This window comes from Petaurus breviceps, unplaced genomic scaffold (assembly GCF_028583685.1).
Source record: "Petaurus breviceps papuanus isolate PSGF00001 unplaced genomic scaffold, PetGlider_PUasm1.0 191, whole genome shotgun sequence".
NCBI classification, from domain to species: domain Eukaryota; kingdom Metazoa; phylum Chordata; class Mammalia; order Diprotodontia; family Petauridae; genus Petaurus; species Petaurus breviceps.
In genome coordinates, this window is record NW_027185811.1 from 1,535,854 (window position 1) to 1,554,562 (window position 18,709).

General features: G+C 39.5%; 1 protein-coding gene and 1 long non-coding RNA gene across 7 annotated transcripts in view; one reads left to right on the forward strand and one right to left on the reverse strand.

The window, feature by feature from the left end:
* Positions 1–4,051, reverse strand: part of ATF1 (activating transcription factor 1) — a 37,627-nt gene extending 33,576 nt beyond the window's left edge. For 2 of the 6 annotated variants that reach the window (XM_069092559.1, XM_069092554.1), the window contains exon 1: positions 3,785–4,008. The gene's annotated coding sequence lies outside the window, so the exon portion shown is untranslated. Of the gene's footprint in view, positions 1–3,784; positions 4,014–4,033 lie in introns of those variants that run through there. The other 4 variants (XM_069092555.1, XM_069092556.1, XM_069092560.1 and 1 more) reach the window with 4 other exon arrangements.
* Positions 4,052–4,163: 112 nt separating this feature from the next.
* Positions 4,164–17,344, forward strand: LOC138164639 (uncharacterized). Its single transcript, XR_011169143.1, has 3 exons — positions 4,164–4,274; positions 10,382–10,537; positions 16,756–17,344. It is a non-coding gene; the product is annotated as an uncharacterized lncRNA (long non-coding RNA).
* The last annotated feature ends 1,365 nt before the right edge of the window (positions 17,345–18,709 follow it).

Here is an 18,709-nt window from a genome sequence, read left to right on the forward strand (position 1 = left end):
TCAGAAGAGACTAGGGTGACCAATATTAAATCCTATACCTAGAAGACTAAAGCCATACCATGATCTCACCAACTCTACAGGAGATGCTCAGGAAGTATAGGTACAAGATAAATGGGACATATTTGTTCAGCAGTCCCACAAAGGGTATTTAATAGGCTCTTTTTACATTTCTCTATATGTTCCTAGGAGTCCTTAGCGTAGTATGCATTTTCTGTGATGGAGAAATAAAAAACTATTTCCAACCAGGTACCTATATTTTACACTGACTACCTCTGTGTGAGAGCTCTGCTACCCAATTTTGGGGAAGCTCTGTCTAGATACAAGATACCTAAGTTTTAGAGATTGCAAGCATTATTAACAAGCCAAAGAAGCTTCTTTAAGGTCAGACCCTTCCAAGATCAAGAATGAGTCTGTGCAAACCCTGAATCTTTTAATGGATTATTCAGCACTGGATTTCTTTATCTGCAAAGTGACATTACTGGACTAAGTGATCCTAACATCCCTTCTAGAACTAAAAATCATATGATTCTAGATCACAGAAAGATATAAAAAGACAACTAGGAGTCATTTTCTAATCTCACATAGTTACTAATGTTTATAAATTACCTAAAAGATAGCAAATTAAGCAGAGTCTACTTTGGAAATAGCTGAGCAGAGATGTGTTTGCAGTTTTTTTTCTTTCTTTTTATCTGGGTATAATTCCCCAGTGAGGAACTTCTCTACAAAATGCCCAGAATACCTTCTAGGTATATGAGTCATACAGAGCTGCCCAAGGCATCCAGCAGTTAAGTGACTGGCCCAGAATGAAATAATCACAAATAATGTGGCAGAGCTGACAATTTCACAATGCTCTCTACACAAAAGAAGAAACTTCTAGATTCGAAGAGGTTCCCAAAGTGGGTGATACACCCTCTAGGGGGTGCTGAAACAATCCAGGGGAGCATTAAATAAAAATAAGGGGGTGGTGGAAGCATAAGTAAAGGTAAGAAAATTCTGAAAAAATTGTTTGAACGTGTTTCATCTGTAGTGTAACAGAGCTAAAGTCATAGTGATTATATTATTTTCCAAATATAAACACACAAAATGCAAGTTATAACCGATCAGTGGTCAAGCTCAACAACAGGTCTTAACAAGCAAGTGTTCACAGTCAAGCTGTGTCATACTGTTGGGAAGTCCAGCATGCATCAGCAGGAATATGTGCATATAATGACTTGTTTACAATTTGATACTATATGATTACATGACCCAATATTGCATCATCAAAATTTCAATGCAGGAAAAATCTCACAAATTTAAAATAAGTTATTAAATTTAAAATGTGTCATTTTAAATATATATTTTATATTTTTTTGAGATGACATAAATTTCAAGAAAAATTGTTAAAGAGGTACAAAAAAAGTACATTTCCAGGGGGGCACTGAGTAATTTTTTTTTAAAGTGGGTGGTAGGCCAAATAAGTTTGGGAACTTCTATTCCAGAGCAACAACCCTCATATAACATACTGGTCAAGTCCTGAACTCAAACATAAGACTTTTTTCACAAATAAGAAGAAGCACTCAATTTGGCTATATAGCTGGATAAATGGTGGTAAGGATCACTTGTATAGATTCTTCTGAATTGTTATAAGCCTGAGGCAACTGAAGGAATAAGTTAAGAATGCTATTGCAGGTAAACCACTTAATCTTTCAGTGACACACCAAAAACACCTTTTGCATTTACTCTCTATAAATTCATATGTATGTAATCTACCCATTGAATGTAAACCCCTAGAAAGTAAGCAGTTTTGTGTTTTTGTCTTTATGTCCTCAGGACCTAAGATAGTGCCTGGCACATCAGAGATACTTAATAAATGTTTGTTGCTAGTCAGAGCCTCAGTTTCCCCTTCTATAAAATGTAACGTGTGATACAGTTTTGTGAACCTGCAAGTACAAGTAAAATAATGGGGTTTCACTGAGTGTCAAACCCAACATTTTATTAAGTACTATTTTGTGCTCATCACACCCATTGTTATTTTAGGTGTTTATTTTTGTGCTATTGATCAAATCATGTACCATAAAACAATTACGAAAAAAACTGAAGTTCCCCAAAATATGACATAAAAACCTAACATTTTTGGTTAACACAAGTATTAATTATTGTTAAGCAAGTGAAGAGAAGTACTGAATAATGCAAACATGTTGAAAATAGTTCGTATTTTAGAACTATAACATATATAAATTGTGGGAAGCCCTGTAAAAAATAAAAAATTAAAAAGCATGGCTTTAAACCTGAAAGGAAACTTACAGGTCATCCGCACCAACTCCCCAGATTTGCTCAAGTGATTAGTAAGAATTAGAACTAACAGAAAAACAATGACCTCAAATCCAGTGCTCCAGTGTAGTGTGACAGGCACACCCCTCCAGCTAGTTGGCAGGAAATGCATCATATGACTGCGAAATATCACATCATTACTACACTAGCTGGGACAATGAGGTCAGCAAACCTTTGTTTACAGACTCCTCTATAGGGATTTATTAGCATCCCTGCAAGATCAGAACTTGGGGGAAAACTCCCCCACCTAGGGTCCCAGGGGAGAAGAACTCTAACTGGAGAATTTATGGAGGGGCCAAGGACAAAGTTCCCATGGTGTGGGCCTCTTCCGGTTTTGATTTCCATCTGATCTGCATAATGGGTGGGTGAATCTCCGCGGATGAGATCACAGATGCATTAGCTTTTAGGGGCATTTCAGTCATTACCCTCAAAGAGACAGCATCTCAGGTTATTTATTATTTAGCATCAGCAGTCATCATCATCTTTAATTTTGTATAATGGCAACACGGCACTGCGGGGTTCGGGCAGCCAGGCACCTTGGGCTAAGCTCCCACTTAGGGAACATAAGGGGGAGGTGCATGTGAATCCTGCCTCCGGGGCTCTGTGATTCCAGGCAAGACAACCAACTTCTCTCGCTTTCCTCATCTGTAAAATGGGGCATTATAAAAGCCACACAGATCACAAAGGGCCCTAAGAATGGGCTGCACTGAGTTATCAAATGCGATAAAAAGGGTGAAGTGCTTTGCAAACCTTAAAAGTGCTACTATCATAAATACTAGCTATTTATATCTACATAATACGTGTGTGAATCTATATGTACATGTATGTATATATACATATGTGTGCATATAAGTATGCACACGTGTGTGTGCACACACGTATAAATAAAATACTGGCCACCACCACGAGGAAAAGCAGATGGGTAACTGGAATGGGCCGTTAGGTGGCGAGGTGGGGGAAGGGGGAACCAGAGTTCAAATCCATCCAGACTTCAAATTTAGCCTCCATCCTAGCCGTGTGAGCCTGGGCCAGTCCCTTATAACTCTTATAATTCACCCTGGTTTGTCTCAGTTTCCTCCGGTGTAAAAAGGATATAATAACAGCCCCGACCTCCACCCTCGGCTCGCAGTGAGGGCGGATGCAATACTATTTCTAAAGCGCTTTGAAAAAGCCTTAAAGCGCTACATCCTAGCGCTTCGGGAGCAGTCAGGGGAGAGGGCTGATCCTCGGGGTCAGCTGTTGCCCCATGGCCGGAGGGAGGGCTCGGCGCTCCGCCGGTGTGAGTGGGGGTGGAGGGGAGGCCAGCCCAGCCCAGCCCACCGCGCGGGGAGGGGTCACCCACGCTCCACGGCCCCCAGCGTCTCCCTCCCCCGGGGCTCCGCCCGCTTCGGCGCCCACGTCCCCCCAGCCCGCCGGGGCACGCGCAGGCGGCTCCCCTAGCCGGGCCCGGCCCTCCCCCGCCTGGGTCACTCACCTGAGGCCACTCCCGACGTCGCCGCTCGGGCTCCCTGGGCGGGAACTTCCCCTCCTCCGAGAATCAAGTTCCGAGCCCGGGGCTCTCTAGCGCTCGCCTTCCGTCCGTCCCTCCCCCCCGGCTGCCCGGGCCGGTCCACTCGTCCTCCTCTCCCCGCCGGCGGCCTCCCTCCGGACGGAGGCAGCGCGGACTCGGAGCGGGGAGGGGCCGCCGCCGCGGTGGCCGCCGGGCTAAGCCCCGGCCGTCAACGTCGCCAGCGCGCTTCGGGCCGCCGACGTCGGCGGCATAGTCAGCTCGGTGCCCGAGGCTGGGGGAGCCGGGAGGAGGGGGGAGGGGACAAAATTCTTTCCCCGTGCGAGCCGCCGTTCGACGTCACCGCGCTATCCGACGTCACCGCGCCGCCCGCATGCCCTGGCGACGTCGGGCGTCGGGCTGTGGGAACGCACTTGAATCCGAAGGAGATTCCACAGGAAGGCGGGGCGGGACGGAGGTGGGGGCCTGCCTTTCTTCGCGGTTTCCTAGTTCTTGGCTGTGGCCTTCGGGCTCTGTGCTTGACCTCCGCATCCGTCCAGCCATCCCAACCCCATCCTCCAAGTACCTACCCCTTCTGCCTGCGCCTGGTGCTCCTCTGCTTGAGCCGAGCTCTGCCCGGCGGCGCTTCCTGCCCGTAACCCACCCCTCCCCCACACCCACTCCCATAACTTAATCTTTTCTTTTAAAAATCGGCCTGTGATTTCTTTAGCGTTGGGAACTCCCGCTAAGAATTCGCATCAGCACTGGATTCTGCAGCTTTTTAAAAGCGTGAGCCCAACCCAGGCCTTACTGACTCAGAGGCCTCAGAGCGGCGCTTCTTAAACTTTCCTTACTCGCGACCCCTTTTTAGACACATTTTTACGCGACCGAGAGTATATAGGTACATAAAATAAGTCTACAAATCAAACATTTACTTATAATAAATCATAAAGAAATTGAATTTAAAACAATTCTTTGGGATACATGTAGTTTTACCATTTTTTAAAGATGAAAAATTTGCATGCTAATGAGATGAGTGTGCTTATTTTTACATAAAGAATTAAATCTTGGTGGAATATTTGATACTGGAGGATGTAGAGCATCTTAAACTTTTTTTTTTTTTAGTACCAATGGTAGAAATAAGTTTAGGACCATTTCAGAAATTGTTGGAAATTCTGACTTAATCCCAAGTCATGATTAATTTAATTTTTTAGGAAACTCAAGTTTTAAACCTGTGTTGCTAGATAACCCCGAAAATTCTTTTTGAATTTTTAATGACAGATGACTGACGTCATTTCAATTAAGTATGGTTTATGAACCCAACTTCGTTTCTTAGAATCAAAATTTGAAGGGAAGTTTTTTAGTTGATTATCTGGGATTCTACAAGTATATCCTCATATCATTTGCAAAACATGATACTTTGTTTCCTCATTGCCTGTTCTAATTCCTTCCATTTCTTTTTCTTCTATTATTACAATACTTAGCATTTCTAGTACAATGCTTAATAATCGTGATAATAGGCATCCTTGCTTTACCTCTGATCTTATTGGAAAGGTAGGGGAAGATATACCAGATCTCAAACTGTGCCTACAAAATAGTACTCAAAGATTCAAGCTTGGGGGACAAGAACAAAGATTGCTAGGAAAACTGGAAGCCAGTTTGGCAGAAACTTGGCATAGATCATCTCACACTGTACCAAGATAAAGTCAATATGGGTACATGATTTATCATTAAAAAGTGATATCATAAATCAATTAGGGGAGTATCAAAAAATTTACCTATCATATGTATGGATGAGGGAAGAGTTTATGATTAAACGAGACAAATCATGGAGGTAAAACAAATTATTTTAATTGCGTGAAATAAAAAGGTTTTGCACAAAACCAATGCAGCCAAATTTATAAGTAGGAAAGTGGGAAAACATTTTTATAGCCAGTTTCTCTGATAAATGCCTATTTCTTAAATATAGAGAAATGAGCCAAATTTATAAAACTAAGAACTATTCTCCAGTTGATAAATGGTCAAAGGATTGATCACAATCCTTTGCCACATAAATCCTTGGTCACATAAATGGTCAAAGGCACTTTTCAGAAGAAGAAATCAAAGCTGTCAGTCACATAAAATTCTCTAAATCACTAATAATTAGAGAAATGCAAATTGGCTAACATTTCAGAAAAGGAAGATGACAAATGTTAGAGGGGATGTGGGAAAACATGTTCATTAATGCATTAGGTTTTTTTTTTAAGCAATTGGGGTTAAGTTACTTGCTCAAGGTTAGATGGCCAGTTATTTCTGGGTGTGGTGCTAAGTATCTGAGCCGGGATTCTCATCCCGACACTGGGGCAGGTGCTCTTACTTGCTGTGCTACCTGGCCACCCCCATTAATGCCTTGTTGGGAGGCAGCTAGGTGGCTGAGTGGATAGAATCAGGAAGAAGACACTCCCTAGCTGTGTAACAGTGGACAAATCACTTAACCTTTGCCTCAATCTACTGGAGAAGGAAATGGCAAAGTATTCTAGCATTTTTGCCAAGAAAACCCCATTTGTGGTCGGTCAAAGGTGACTGAATGACTGAAAAACTGCATTTTTTATGGTGAACTGATCCCACCATTTTGGAGAAAAATTTGGAACTATGCCTGAAGGGATATCAAATTGCACCCACCTTTTGAAAATTTTTGCATCAGTATTCATTCAGATTATTAGTCTATTTCCCTGGTTTACATACCACTATTAGGTCTATATCCTAAAGAGGCCAAAGAAAAAGGAAAAGGTCCCATATGTACAAAAATATTTATAGCAGTTCTTTTGGTGATGGCAAAGATTTGGAAACTGAGGGAATACCCATCAATTGGGGAATGGCTGAACAAGTTGTGATACGTGATTGTAATGGAATACCATTGTGCTATAAGAAAGGAAAAGGGGGATAATTTCAGAAAAACCTAGGAAGTCGTGTATGAGCTGATATAAAATGAAGTGAACAGAACCAAGAGAACATTGTATGCGGTATACATTGTATACAGTATATACAGTAACATCAATATTATGATGATCATTGATGAATTAGACTTAACAACTACTCTAATCAAAACAATGATCCAAAACAATTTTTCTTGTTTGTTTTTCTGCAACATGGCTAATATGTTTTGCATGATTTCACATGTATAGTGATATATTGTCTTCTCAATGGATTCAGGAAAGACTGGAGAGAAAAAATAACCTCAAAATTTTTAGAAATGCATGTTAAAATTAATAAAATATAGTTTTTTAGAAAGAAGATTTTGTACTAGTTAAAGAACAAGTCGGTTAGTGAAACAGATTAGATACACAATATACAGAAGCAAAACACTATGAACACAGTAGCATAGTGTCTAAGGAAGATTTACTGTTTGACTGCTGGGAAAACTGGAAATCTGCCTAGTAGCAATTAGGTATAGAAGAGGAAAGAAAAGGAGGGGAAGAAGCATTTATTAGGCATCTGTTATGTGCAATGCACTGTGACAGCCATTCAAATCAAACATCAAAATAAACCAACCTTAGAACCAAACCCTTTGATTATAAAATGTTAAACCAAGATGTTAAAAAATGTTAAGTGTCCTGTCACATTGCTCTCACTAAAAACATTTTAATAAAAATTTTTAGCAAAAGCAATGTTTTCTTATATTTAATAAATTATTTTAAAGGTTTTTTATTTTTCATTTTTAATACCTGTTTTTGTATATTTTATAATGTGCACAATATATTGCTATCATTTATATAATTTAACAAATATACGCATATGATGTATGCTCAACATTTTTTTACTGAGATAGTAAGTAAGCAATCAAAAAAGTTTAAAGACCATTGTTCTAGATGCAGGGGTGGTGAACCTTCAGCCTTGAGGCCTCATGTGGTTCCTCACCCCTGGTTAGAGCTTCTCCTTTTATTCATACCTTGCCCTGCCAATGCAAATGTGATTTTCTGCCTGCAATATCTATTAAGGATTCAGTGAGACAGTACATATAAAGGGCATTTAAAATCATACAGCACTATGTAAATGTCAGCTTTATTACTGCCTTGTTCAGTGATTTTCCAGTTTCCTTTGCTATAAAGGGTAGAGAGCATCAACAAATGAAATCCACAGGCTGACCTTTCCTGTTGGATATTTTCAACTTTTTTTTCTATTGAATTGGGTTCTGATTACAAACTTTAGACTGTGGGTAGTGGAAGCAGGAAGAGAGTACAAGTTCCATCTTTCCTTTGCCCACATGCCTCAGCCCCCAGGGTACTTAGGATTTCATTATATTTCTAGCAAAATCTCAATTTTAAAAACAATTGTGATAATACGGTACTAATAACAGTGGGAAATCCTTTGAATATGTGACCTGTCATATGATCACCGCCATATTCATTAGTAGTAGTTTACCACGAAGAACCAACACAGACACAGTCAGAGACAACATCTAATAGCTAACATTTATACAGCACACTATGTGCCAGGCATTGTGCTAAATGCCTTACAATTACATTTTATTTGATCCCCACAACAACCCTAGGAGGTAGGTTTGATTATTACCCCCCATTTTATAGATGAGCAAATTTAGGGAGACAAAGGTTGCCCAGGGTTACACAGCTAGTGTCTGAGGCCAAATTTGAATTCAGGTCTCCCAGGTTCTAAGCCCTAATCATGACATGAGGTAAATACTTAGAGTTATTATGCTCATTTCTGTGCCAGTGATTTATACAATGTCACACAACTAATGTCAGATCTTGGATTCAAACTGCTCTTTCTTCATGCTGTACCTCAGAGTCCTATGGAAATGATCATGCAAGAGGCTAAGAATCTTGGTCTTTACTGAATGAATGAAGTGCTTATTACATGTAAAGCATTGTGCTAAGCAATACAAATAGAAAAGTCAGATACTTTCAAGGAGCTCGAATTCAAAAGGAGGAAATGGAGAGGTTTCAGCTGCAAGTCAGAAGGAAAGGTCTTGTATCCCTTAGGGTGCATCCCCAAAGCAGATGGTATCTTCAGTATCTTTACCAAGAAAGCCCCAAATGGATCTACAAAGAATTGAACACAACTGAACAATAACAACAACTTTAATATAACCCAATAAAATGGAAAGCAATGTATGAAAGTTGTAGCATTCCAGCTATATAGTAGGCAAGACTATCCAGACCAAAAGTCAGTAGACTTGGGGCAGTTAAGTGACGCAGTGAATAGAGCACCAGCCCTAGGGACAGGAGCACCTGAGTTCAAATCCGACCTCAGATACTTGACACACTTACTAGCTGTGTGACCTTGGGCAGCTCACTTAACCCCAATTGCCTTCCTTTCCCCCCTCCAAAAAGAAAAAAAAATCAGTAGACTGAATTTTAATTATTTCCCATCTTAATTGTTTTTTCTATTTAGGTTTTTGTTTGCAGTTTAATTATTAACTAAATATATCACTCTAGGAAAATTGCTTCCCCTCTTTAGCACTCAGTTTCCACATCTATAAAATGAGAAGAACAACATACTATGTATAGCAGAGGTCATCTCCTCCATGAAGCATGCTTGCAGCTGCCCATCCTGGTTGTCACTGATCATGTGAATGCTAGGGGCAGGTAGGTAATGCAATGGATAAAGTGGTGGGCCTGGAGTCGGGAAGAACTGAGTTTCAATCTACTCTGAGTCACTTATAGCTCCTCTGTGACACTGGGGTAAATCACTTCTGTTTGCCTCAGTTTCCTCATTTATAAAATAACAGCACCTCCCTCCCAGGGTCATTGTGTATGGGAAAGTAAAAATGTGGTTTCTCAGAGACTGTCTGCTAAAGTAAGTAAGTCCTTAGGTCTTAGGCCTAAGTTTTCATTTTTTATTAGAAATTATGTGACTTTGAAACTTTAGAAATTTTTCTGTATAGTTGCTCTATTCTAGTTAGTCCTTCTCACCCAGCTTACCATGAAAGAGTCACATTTCTATAGAACTGCAAGAATTGCTGAACAAGACTACTGATAATGGAGAACAGGCAGTAACCTTGGAAAAGAAGCTCAGTCCCCAGGGGCGGCCAGGTGGCTCAGTGTCAGGATGACCTGGATCAAATCCGGGCTCAGATACTTAGCACCACACCCAGAAATAACTGGCCGTGTAACCTTGAGCAAGTTACTTAAACCCGATTGCTTTAAAAAAAAAAAAAAAAGAAGCTCAGTCCCTGGTTCCCAGAAAAACTCCTAGATAATACTAAAAATAATGAAGAATGGAAGGAGCTGGCAGCAGCAGGTGGATTTGACCAATCAAGGGACAGACAGTAGCCTTGGGACCCTCAAGTCCAGATAAGAATGTATCAAGGGTAGACTGAAAGGAGAAGTCCAGTATTCTGAGGTTGTAATACACTGACGTAATGGACCTAATGTATTATGTAACAAGATTAGAGCCTCATTAGTAATAATTATGTTAATATTCATAACCCTTGCTTATTTAACCCAGCTTTAGCTTCTGTATGCTGGACTGCCCACTTCTTGCGAGATTCTAATAAATCTTTCTACCTTCGCTTTGAGAGGTCTCTGAGTAGTCAATTTGGGTTAGGGTCTCTGTAACCCACGCAGTTGGGGGCTTGTGTTCCAGGATCACATGACTCAGTTTCTCCTCCTCACCGAGCAAAGTGCCCAAAGCGAAGAACCTCAGTGAAGGAGAAGATGAAAGTAATGGATCCAAAGCTCAGTGTGCAGAGGTTGTGATTGAGCTCTCAGTCAGGAGAACCTATGCGCCTGTAGCCGGAAGGTAAGCACTCAAGAGTCTGGGGGCCAATTGGCTGGGTCAAGGGAGACCCCAGAGGAAGAGCCTCTCACTTGAAATTATGTGTGGTGAATCGGACTGCAAATGACCCCAGGGGAAAGGACTCTTTAAGAACGCTATCTGGTGACTGCTGGCAGGTGGGTGACCCCTGTTGAGATAATTCGGAATATAGGGAAAATGCAGTCCAGGCCCCAAAAATTCGGAGCAATGTCAGGAAGTGCTGGCTAATAGAGAATTGGGATGAATTACCAAAATATAAAGGGAAGGATAAAAAAAAGATCAAGTGAAACTGGGTTGTATATTCGTTCTTTGTGTTTCTGTGTAAAGTGTCTGAATGTGTAATTAACGGCCTCTGTGTGTTCAAGGGCAGGAAGAAAGGATGGGCCAGTTTTCCCCTACACCTGGGGATCGGTGCCTAGGTTATCTTAAAGCAAGAAAGTTTAAGCATGTAGCAAAGGAAGGAGCATGGGTAAGAAGTTAAGACAGGTATAAGTTATTTGCTATTGGAAGGTATGAACAGAAGTTTTAAGATTTTTAAAAGTTTGAAAAATCTCTTCCTCTTCATTCCACTCTGGCCAAGTGGAGTAAGGAGAAGGCGATAAGAAAGGGAGGGCATCTTCTCCCCTCAGATCAAAGAGGCAAGCAGATGAACATTTAACTATTTCCTCTTCATCTAAAAGAGGAAAGCTTTGTGTATCAGAATGCAACTGAAAGGCAACTGAATACATTCTGGTCTTTTTTGAAGAGTGTCACTCCTGATTCAATGTTAAAGATATATGGTATTTGGCACTGGGGCAAATTAGGAAAATACATAGATCTGTAAAAGAGATACCTCAGGGGTGAAGCTTTGAGCTCTCCGGCACAGAAGGGACACCAGGGTCCCACTCACTCGACTGGCAGATTCAAAGCTCTCACTTTCAAAGAAGTTCTAAAGAGTGGACACATAAGTGAAATTTATGGGAGTAAAAAGAACAGCTAAAAACATTTGAGCAGATTTTGTTAATGCCTCTCCCACCAGATCAGATTAAGGAAAGAGAGTGCTAAAGAATAGTAGGGAATTTGAGTTACCCTCCCCCACTTGAAAGCTATATCGAGGGGCCCTACTGGCAACAGCCCTGGGCCCCTCAATACCCTGAAGCCCCCACCTCTAAGAATGCAGATGACCCCCCCCCCCCTCTCCTTTCAAACCCCTGGGTCCACAACCAGACTCTGCAACTGTGGGGAGAGGAGAAAAGCCTCTGCACTTGGTAAGGCTAATTTTCTATCAATAATTTTTGTATGTGATGATTTGGAAATGCAATTAATGTCATTGTGTTGTTATGGTATCTCTAGATTATAAAATCCTCTTATACTATAAAAATAGAGTGACCATTGTGAGCCAGAAATGGTATTAGATAAAGGAGTTTTCAATCTGAATTTTGTTGAAACTGAAAGATGGAAAAAAGTTGTGTAAAACCAGCTATGTTACTTTATCAATTCTGTTAACCCTATTTTATAATGTTTATTTCATTTTAATTGGATTTTTATGTTATAGAATCTGATCATTTAAAGCTTTTATATTTGGGATACAAACGGGTAATAATAATAAACTTTTTGGAAGATATGAATGTGAATAAGTAATTGGAATAGTAAGGAAAGAAATAAATTTGTGGATTTCCTTTCTGAGCACCAAATATATTAGAACTTAGAAATATATAGTTATGTGATAAAAAGGTACATATTGTTATTAGGCATTAAGAAAGTGATTCACTGTATGTCCCCCTTCTCCCTTCCCCCCCCAAAAATTTTATTTACCTTAGTATACTGTTCAGTAAGGGGATGGTGGTGGAATCCACATCCTAGGGATTTTTATGGGACTGATATAATTGTAAATGTGCTTGGTACAATGCCTGGTACAAAACAATAGTGCTATCTGAGTGTAAATTGTGTAAGCTAAAAATTAATTGTTTCGTGTTTGTTAATCTTATGTGGAATTTTCTTTAAGTGTGAATTTTATGCCAATGGTAATGGGATGAATGATTTTTTTTGTGCAAAGCAATTTGGAAATAACTAAATTTAAGATCACCAGATTGGTAATCACTTGATTTTGGTTTCAAAGTCTAAATTTAGGTACATGATACTTATTTATGATATTGTTACTGGTAAACAGTTGTATTAAAAGAAAGTTCCAGTTAAGATTGTTTAAACTTGTAAGATTGTTAACTGAGCTATTTGGAGTTATTGCATAAATCAAGTATTTACAAAAGTATGCTCATGAAAGGTAATTGTGTGAAGAAAATACCTGTTAAACCTCCTTGTATAAATTTTGTTAATTATTTGGGAAAGATTTTATGACCAGAGAATTTAGGAATTGTATAATAGTTAATGATATTAGGATAAACTATTTTTGAAAAAGGGAAATATCCTCGTGAAGAAATGTTTTGTAAGATCTTTGGTATGAGATGATGGGGAACAGATTAGCAGACAAGAAAGTTAAGGATGCCGCCCTGTCCATAGAATCTATGAAGAGGGATGTGTTGAATCCCCAAGACTCTAAGACAAAAGCAATGAAAGGGAAAATTTAATTAAGTTTGGGAAGACTGAAATTGAGCAAGGTATTGGTTTTTGCTTGATGGGAGAGAAATGGTCAATCAACAGATCTGTGAAGTGTCTTATATGCAAGGAAGTAAACAAAAGGGTATTAATAAAGCAGTGTGAGTTTCCTGACAGGAAGGCTGGGAAAAACAGACCCTAAGATTTAGAGCAGTGTTTATGGGTTCCAGAATAGTGAAGTAGTTTCAGAAGTTTTATGGGAAAGACTGAGAACAAGGTGGGAGACACAAGATGAGAGAGACAAGGAAAATTTTATAATCCAGGATGGGGAAGCAATCTTATTAGTCCTGGCAAAGGAAGCAGGAAGAGAGGGACAGCAGGTAGAGAAGTCTGCCCATTAGTGTACTGAATATTATCTGTAGTTAATTGTTTATAATCAGAATGATTCGATAAAACTGTGGAAATTTGTTTTAATGCTAAAAACTAAAATTGTTAATTGATTGCTGTATGTGGAAAGGAAGAGACTGGATGAAAACTTTATTTTGACTAGTTCTGCTCATTCAAAACAGTCCTCCTGCTACTGTATGATGTTGTAAAACTGCCTGGAAAAGCGAGCTTGTTTTAGTTATGAAGTTCCTAAACAATAAACTTGACTTACTGAGAAGCAGCAAAGTCTATGCACAAAAGAGTAAAAAGGATCTCTAACAATTGGCCTTACCAGGACAAGTTCAAAAATTGTGAAGGGAAAGATGTTAAAGGGAATCCCTTATGTATATTAGTCCTGGTAAATCTTTGTGGTTTATTGCAACTTAATAAGAGTAAATTGATGTTAAGGTAAGAAGGTTTTGGGACTATAGTGCATGTGGATGCTTTGTCCAATCAGGTCCCTATTTTTCATCTTTATGGCAATTCAATGGTAAGTTAGTGTAATGGAAATGCAAATTTAAAGATCTTCCCTGCCCCTAGGCTAAAGTGCACCTGGAGACTGGGGTGGGAGGCTTGTTTTTCAGTAGATGCTTCTTGATTGGCCAGTGAGTCAATAAGGTTGTTACATTCTCTGAGCCAGGAGAAGGCTATATAAGCCCTGATGTGTAGCTTTGTTTTGGGACTCACTTTGAGAAGTATTCTGTGATTTGATCTGAGTTCTGGGAAGCTGTTGTTGAGAGTCCCCCAGCTTTGAAAAACCCAGAATGTGGAAACCCAGATGTTGACTGGGTATGGATGTAATTGCTGGACAGTTTGGAAATCTGTCTACTTGATGTTTCTGTCTTGATAATTATGCCTGTATACTTTGAGGTTCGGGGTGCTGACCTTTTCTCCTGAACAAGGTAAACGATGTATGTCTGACTGATTAAAGTAAGCTTGTTAACCCATTTTGAGTTGCTTTCCTTTAACAAAGCAGATCCAAGAACCTGTGTGAGCAGGCACCCTGGGGACACTGGGGTGCTTGCTGCTACAGTTAGGCATAAGGCAAATTATGAAGTCTTGCTGTCTTAAGGACATTCTTCCAGAATGTTTTTGAGAATAATTGGATACATAATTAATTGGTTTGTGAGGTAGACATTAACTTCTTTGTTTATTTACTCTAGGATTCCAGTACAGAACAGTTAGTAATAGAGATCAGAGGATTGAGAAGATAATTGAAGGTTTGATTAGAAATATGGAAGGCAGAAAGATTTGTAACTTGATTTTATAATTAATAGCTCAATAATATTTGAGAAAAAAGGAAATAAGAATATAAATGCAATATTGAATCATTATCCCATGGACTGAGATTGGGATTATAAAGTTTACTGTAGAAAAGTTACATTTGTGTATATCTAATAGGGTCCAGTGTATTTCAAAGTGTAATTGGGTATTAATGCAATTGACTGAATTAATTGTTGGGATTAAATCAGAGACATTTTTAGTTGAAAGAAAAGAAATTTTAGTGTGAGATCAGATTAAGCATAGTTACAGGAAGGCAGGGAATCTTGGGAAGTAGATGCAAATCTATTAGAGCAATAATTTATAAACCTGATGGGATATTTGATTTTTATGATCAAGAATAAATATAGAAATGAATACAGGCTATTTGAGGCTCACTTTAGAGATGTTCCTTAACCAATGTGAGATTATAATATCTTAAACTGAGTAGGAGCTTGTTATTTAAGATTTGATGGGATTCTTAACTGACTATTCCTCTGAGTCTTCCTCCAGGTATGGATATTAAGAAAGGCTATCCAAGCTATCTGAGCCACCGATCCATGATGCCAGACCCTATGAGGTACAGATATGGAAGGCCTGTGAGGTATGGGTATGGAAGGTCAGGAGAACGACTGTTCCGCATGAGCTGAGGTAGGATTCTCCTGACTCGACCCTCCCAGTGACACCTGGCAGACCCTGAGCTTGGCTCAATGCAGACTGCAGCCTGGTATACATTTTGCCTGGAATTGACATTCTGAAGTTGGGGAAAATGGTTCCCTCATTACAGCTTTGTCCCTATTCTTGGTGGCAAGTTTCAATAATCAAAAGTTTTGAAAATACAACAGCAAATCTATTAAATACTTGATTCTGGAACATCTTAAGTTACTATAAGATAAAGCTATTAGGCTTAGGATTTGGCATAGGTATTCCTGTATAAGTCAGGGTCCTTTAGTTCTTTGTAATGATGTGAGGACAAGTAGGTCAAGGATTTGTGGGAATATTATTCTGTTATTTAGTTAGTATCATACTTGTCTCAGCTTTCTCATAATCAGCTAATGTTAAAAGGAGAAGAGTTTCTGGACTACTTAGTAAATATTTTAATTGTTGTAATTGTTAGTATAATGTAAATCCTTTAGTGAAATCTTATCCTCCTGGTGGGGGAATTAATAATGGATTAATGCAAAAATTCTTATATTTTAAATGAGTTTTAATGTGTGATCATGACAATTGACAAAGACTCCAATTTTAATTTTGTAAGAATGATAAGGGTTCAGGATGGGTAATTTAAATTGGTTCTAAGGTTCCTTTTGTAGGGAAGTGAATGGAAGAAGGAAGAAGATAAAGAGCCTGGAATGTTGAGGATGCTGAGGATGGATGGATGGAAAACAACCAGAGGACTTCCGTCAGATGGTGTAACCCCTGCCAGACAACAGTGTGAAAAGAAGCTTTTGGACTTTGGAAGGGACAATTGTTTGTTATTGTTTTCTTTTGAATCCCTGTATCTGCACTCATGAAGGGGACTGCCCCCTTGTATGTTGTCAATGCAATGATACGTTCTTATTACTTCCTTGTGTTTTGTAACTAAGCTCAGTGTTGTTCCCCATATCACTAAGATGATAAGATTAGATACAAAACCTCTGGAAGGGGTCAGGTTGATGGTGTTACAGAGTAAAAGATGGGAACCTGTATCCGCCATTACTCAAGATGAAGTGGGACCAACCAGAGACTTAGAAAGCCAATGTGAGGCCATGCTCAAGACGTTTGAAGAAAAAGAGTGTGAAAGAATGTTAAATTGTTTTAGTGAGAAACCACCGTAGGCTAAAAGAAAGAGGGGATTGTATGGGAAAGGTAAAAATGTGGTTTCTCAGAGACTGTCTGCTAAAGTAAGTAAGTCCTTAGGCCTTAGGCCTAAGTTTTCATTTTTTATTAGAAATTATGTGACTTTGAAACTTAAGAAATCTTTCTGTATATTTGCTCTATTCTAGTCAGTCCTTCTCACCCAGCTTACCATGAAAGAGTTAAATTTCTATAGAACTGCAAGAATTGCTGAACAAGACTACTGATAAGGGAGAACCTTGGAAAAGAAGCTCAGTCCCTGGTTCCCAGAAAAACTCCTAGATAATACTAAAAATAATGAAGAATGGAAGGAGCTGGCAGCAGCAGGTGGATTTGACCAATCAAGGGACAGACAGTAGCCTTGGGACCCTCAAGTCCAGATAAGAATGTATCAAGGGTAGACTGAAAGGAGGGGTCCAGTATTCTGAGGTTGTAATATACTGATGTAATGGACCTAATGTATTATGTAACAAGATTAGAGCCTCATTAGTAATAATTATGTTAATATTCATAACCCTTGCTTATTTAAACCAGCTTTAGCTTCTGTATGCTGGACCGCCCACTTGCGAGATTCTAATAAATCTTTCTACCTTCACTTTGAGAGGTCTCCAATTTGGGTTAGGGTCTTCGTATCCCACACTATTGTAAGTATCAAATGAGATAATAATTGTAAAATACTACATACAAATATTATTTAATTTAATAATAATTTTAATAATTTATAATTTAATAAAAATTATACATCATATAATAATATTGTATTTGGTAATTTAATAATTTTTTTTTTGCCTTTTGGAGGGCAATTGGGGTTAAGTAACTTGCCCAAGGTTACACGGCTAGTGTTTTTTTTGTGTGTGGATGTTAAGTGTCTGAGGCCGGAACTGAACTCGGGTCCTCCTGACTCTGGGGCCGGCACTTTACTCACTGTGCCACCTACCCGCTCCCAATTTAATAATTTTAAAAAATAAATTTATAATTTAATAAAGATTATTATCTTCCAGCTATGTGCTGGGCTTTTATGATATGGCAAACCCAGTAGAGTGGTTTCTCAGTCTCACCTCCCTTTCCATCCTTCCCCTGTATCAGTTAAAAGAAGAGAGAGCTACTAACTCAGCCTCTGCTTTTGATGTTCTGATGAACTGGGTAGAAGAAGGTAAGGGAAAAAAGCATCTACATAGCATCACTGCGGGCCAAGCACTGGGTTAAGCACTTTTTGCAAATATTACCTTGTCTGATCATCACAATAACCCTGATGTTATTAGTTCCATTTTAGAGTTGAGGAAGCTGAAGCAAACAGAGGTGAAGTGATTTGCCCAGGGTATTATGCAGCTATTAAGGGTCTGGGGCCACAGTTGAGGTCAGGTTTTCTGAATTCTAGCCAAGAGTTCTATCTGAGCCAGCAGCTGCCAACTTTCTCTGAGGCAACTAGTGTGCATAATAGATTCCCTGTGAGAGGGTGAAGGAATGGGCTGTGATCTTCTCTCCCACCTCACTGCAGATCCCATACAAGGCTCAATCCTGCCTCTGAACCTCTGGCTACCTTTTCAGCTTTGTTTTCTTTTCCTGAGTTGGGGAATGTATATCAGCTTCCAGGGGAACTTGTCTGGATTCAGAAGTTTGATCTCATGACCTCGTAAGGTCCAAAGGTCCTAGGTCTAGTGAAAGGAGTGATTGGTTGTGGCAGATGTAGGAGGGGTTGACTTTGGAAGTGGCTCAGTTTACAATTCAGAGGAGGTTTGGTTGGGGTGGAGGGGCAGTGCAGAACTGGAAATGAAGAATGTCTAACAGCAACCTCACAAACTGCTTTATGTTCTGAAATTTGAGTTTCAGTCTCCCAGTAAAGTGTTTTATTGTATCAGTGTAGCAGGTTGTTAAAATGTACTCCTAAATGTAGTGGTTAAGGACTCTCAGGACCTCACACTTTAGTTTACTTCTCCACGTGCCATTTGACTCATTGCTATGTGTTTAATTTTATTCTCCCAAGTTCCACAACTGTCTAGGTGGGATGTGTGTGCACACACATACATGTGTATATATATATACTTGTGCACATATATGAAATTTTTATATACTATATGTAATTTATTTTTAATTATAATTCAA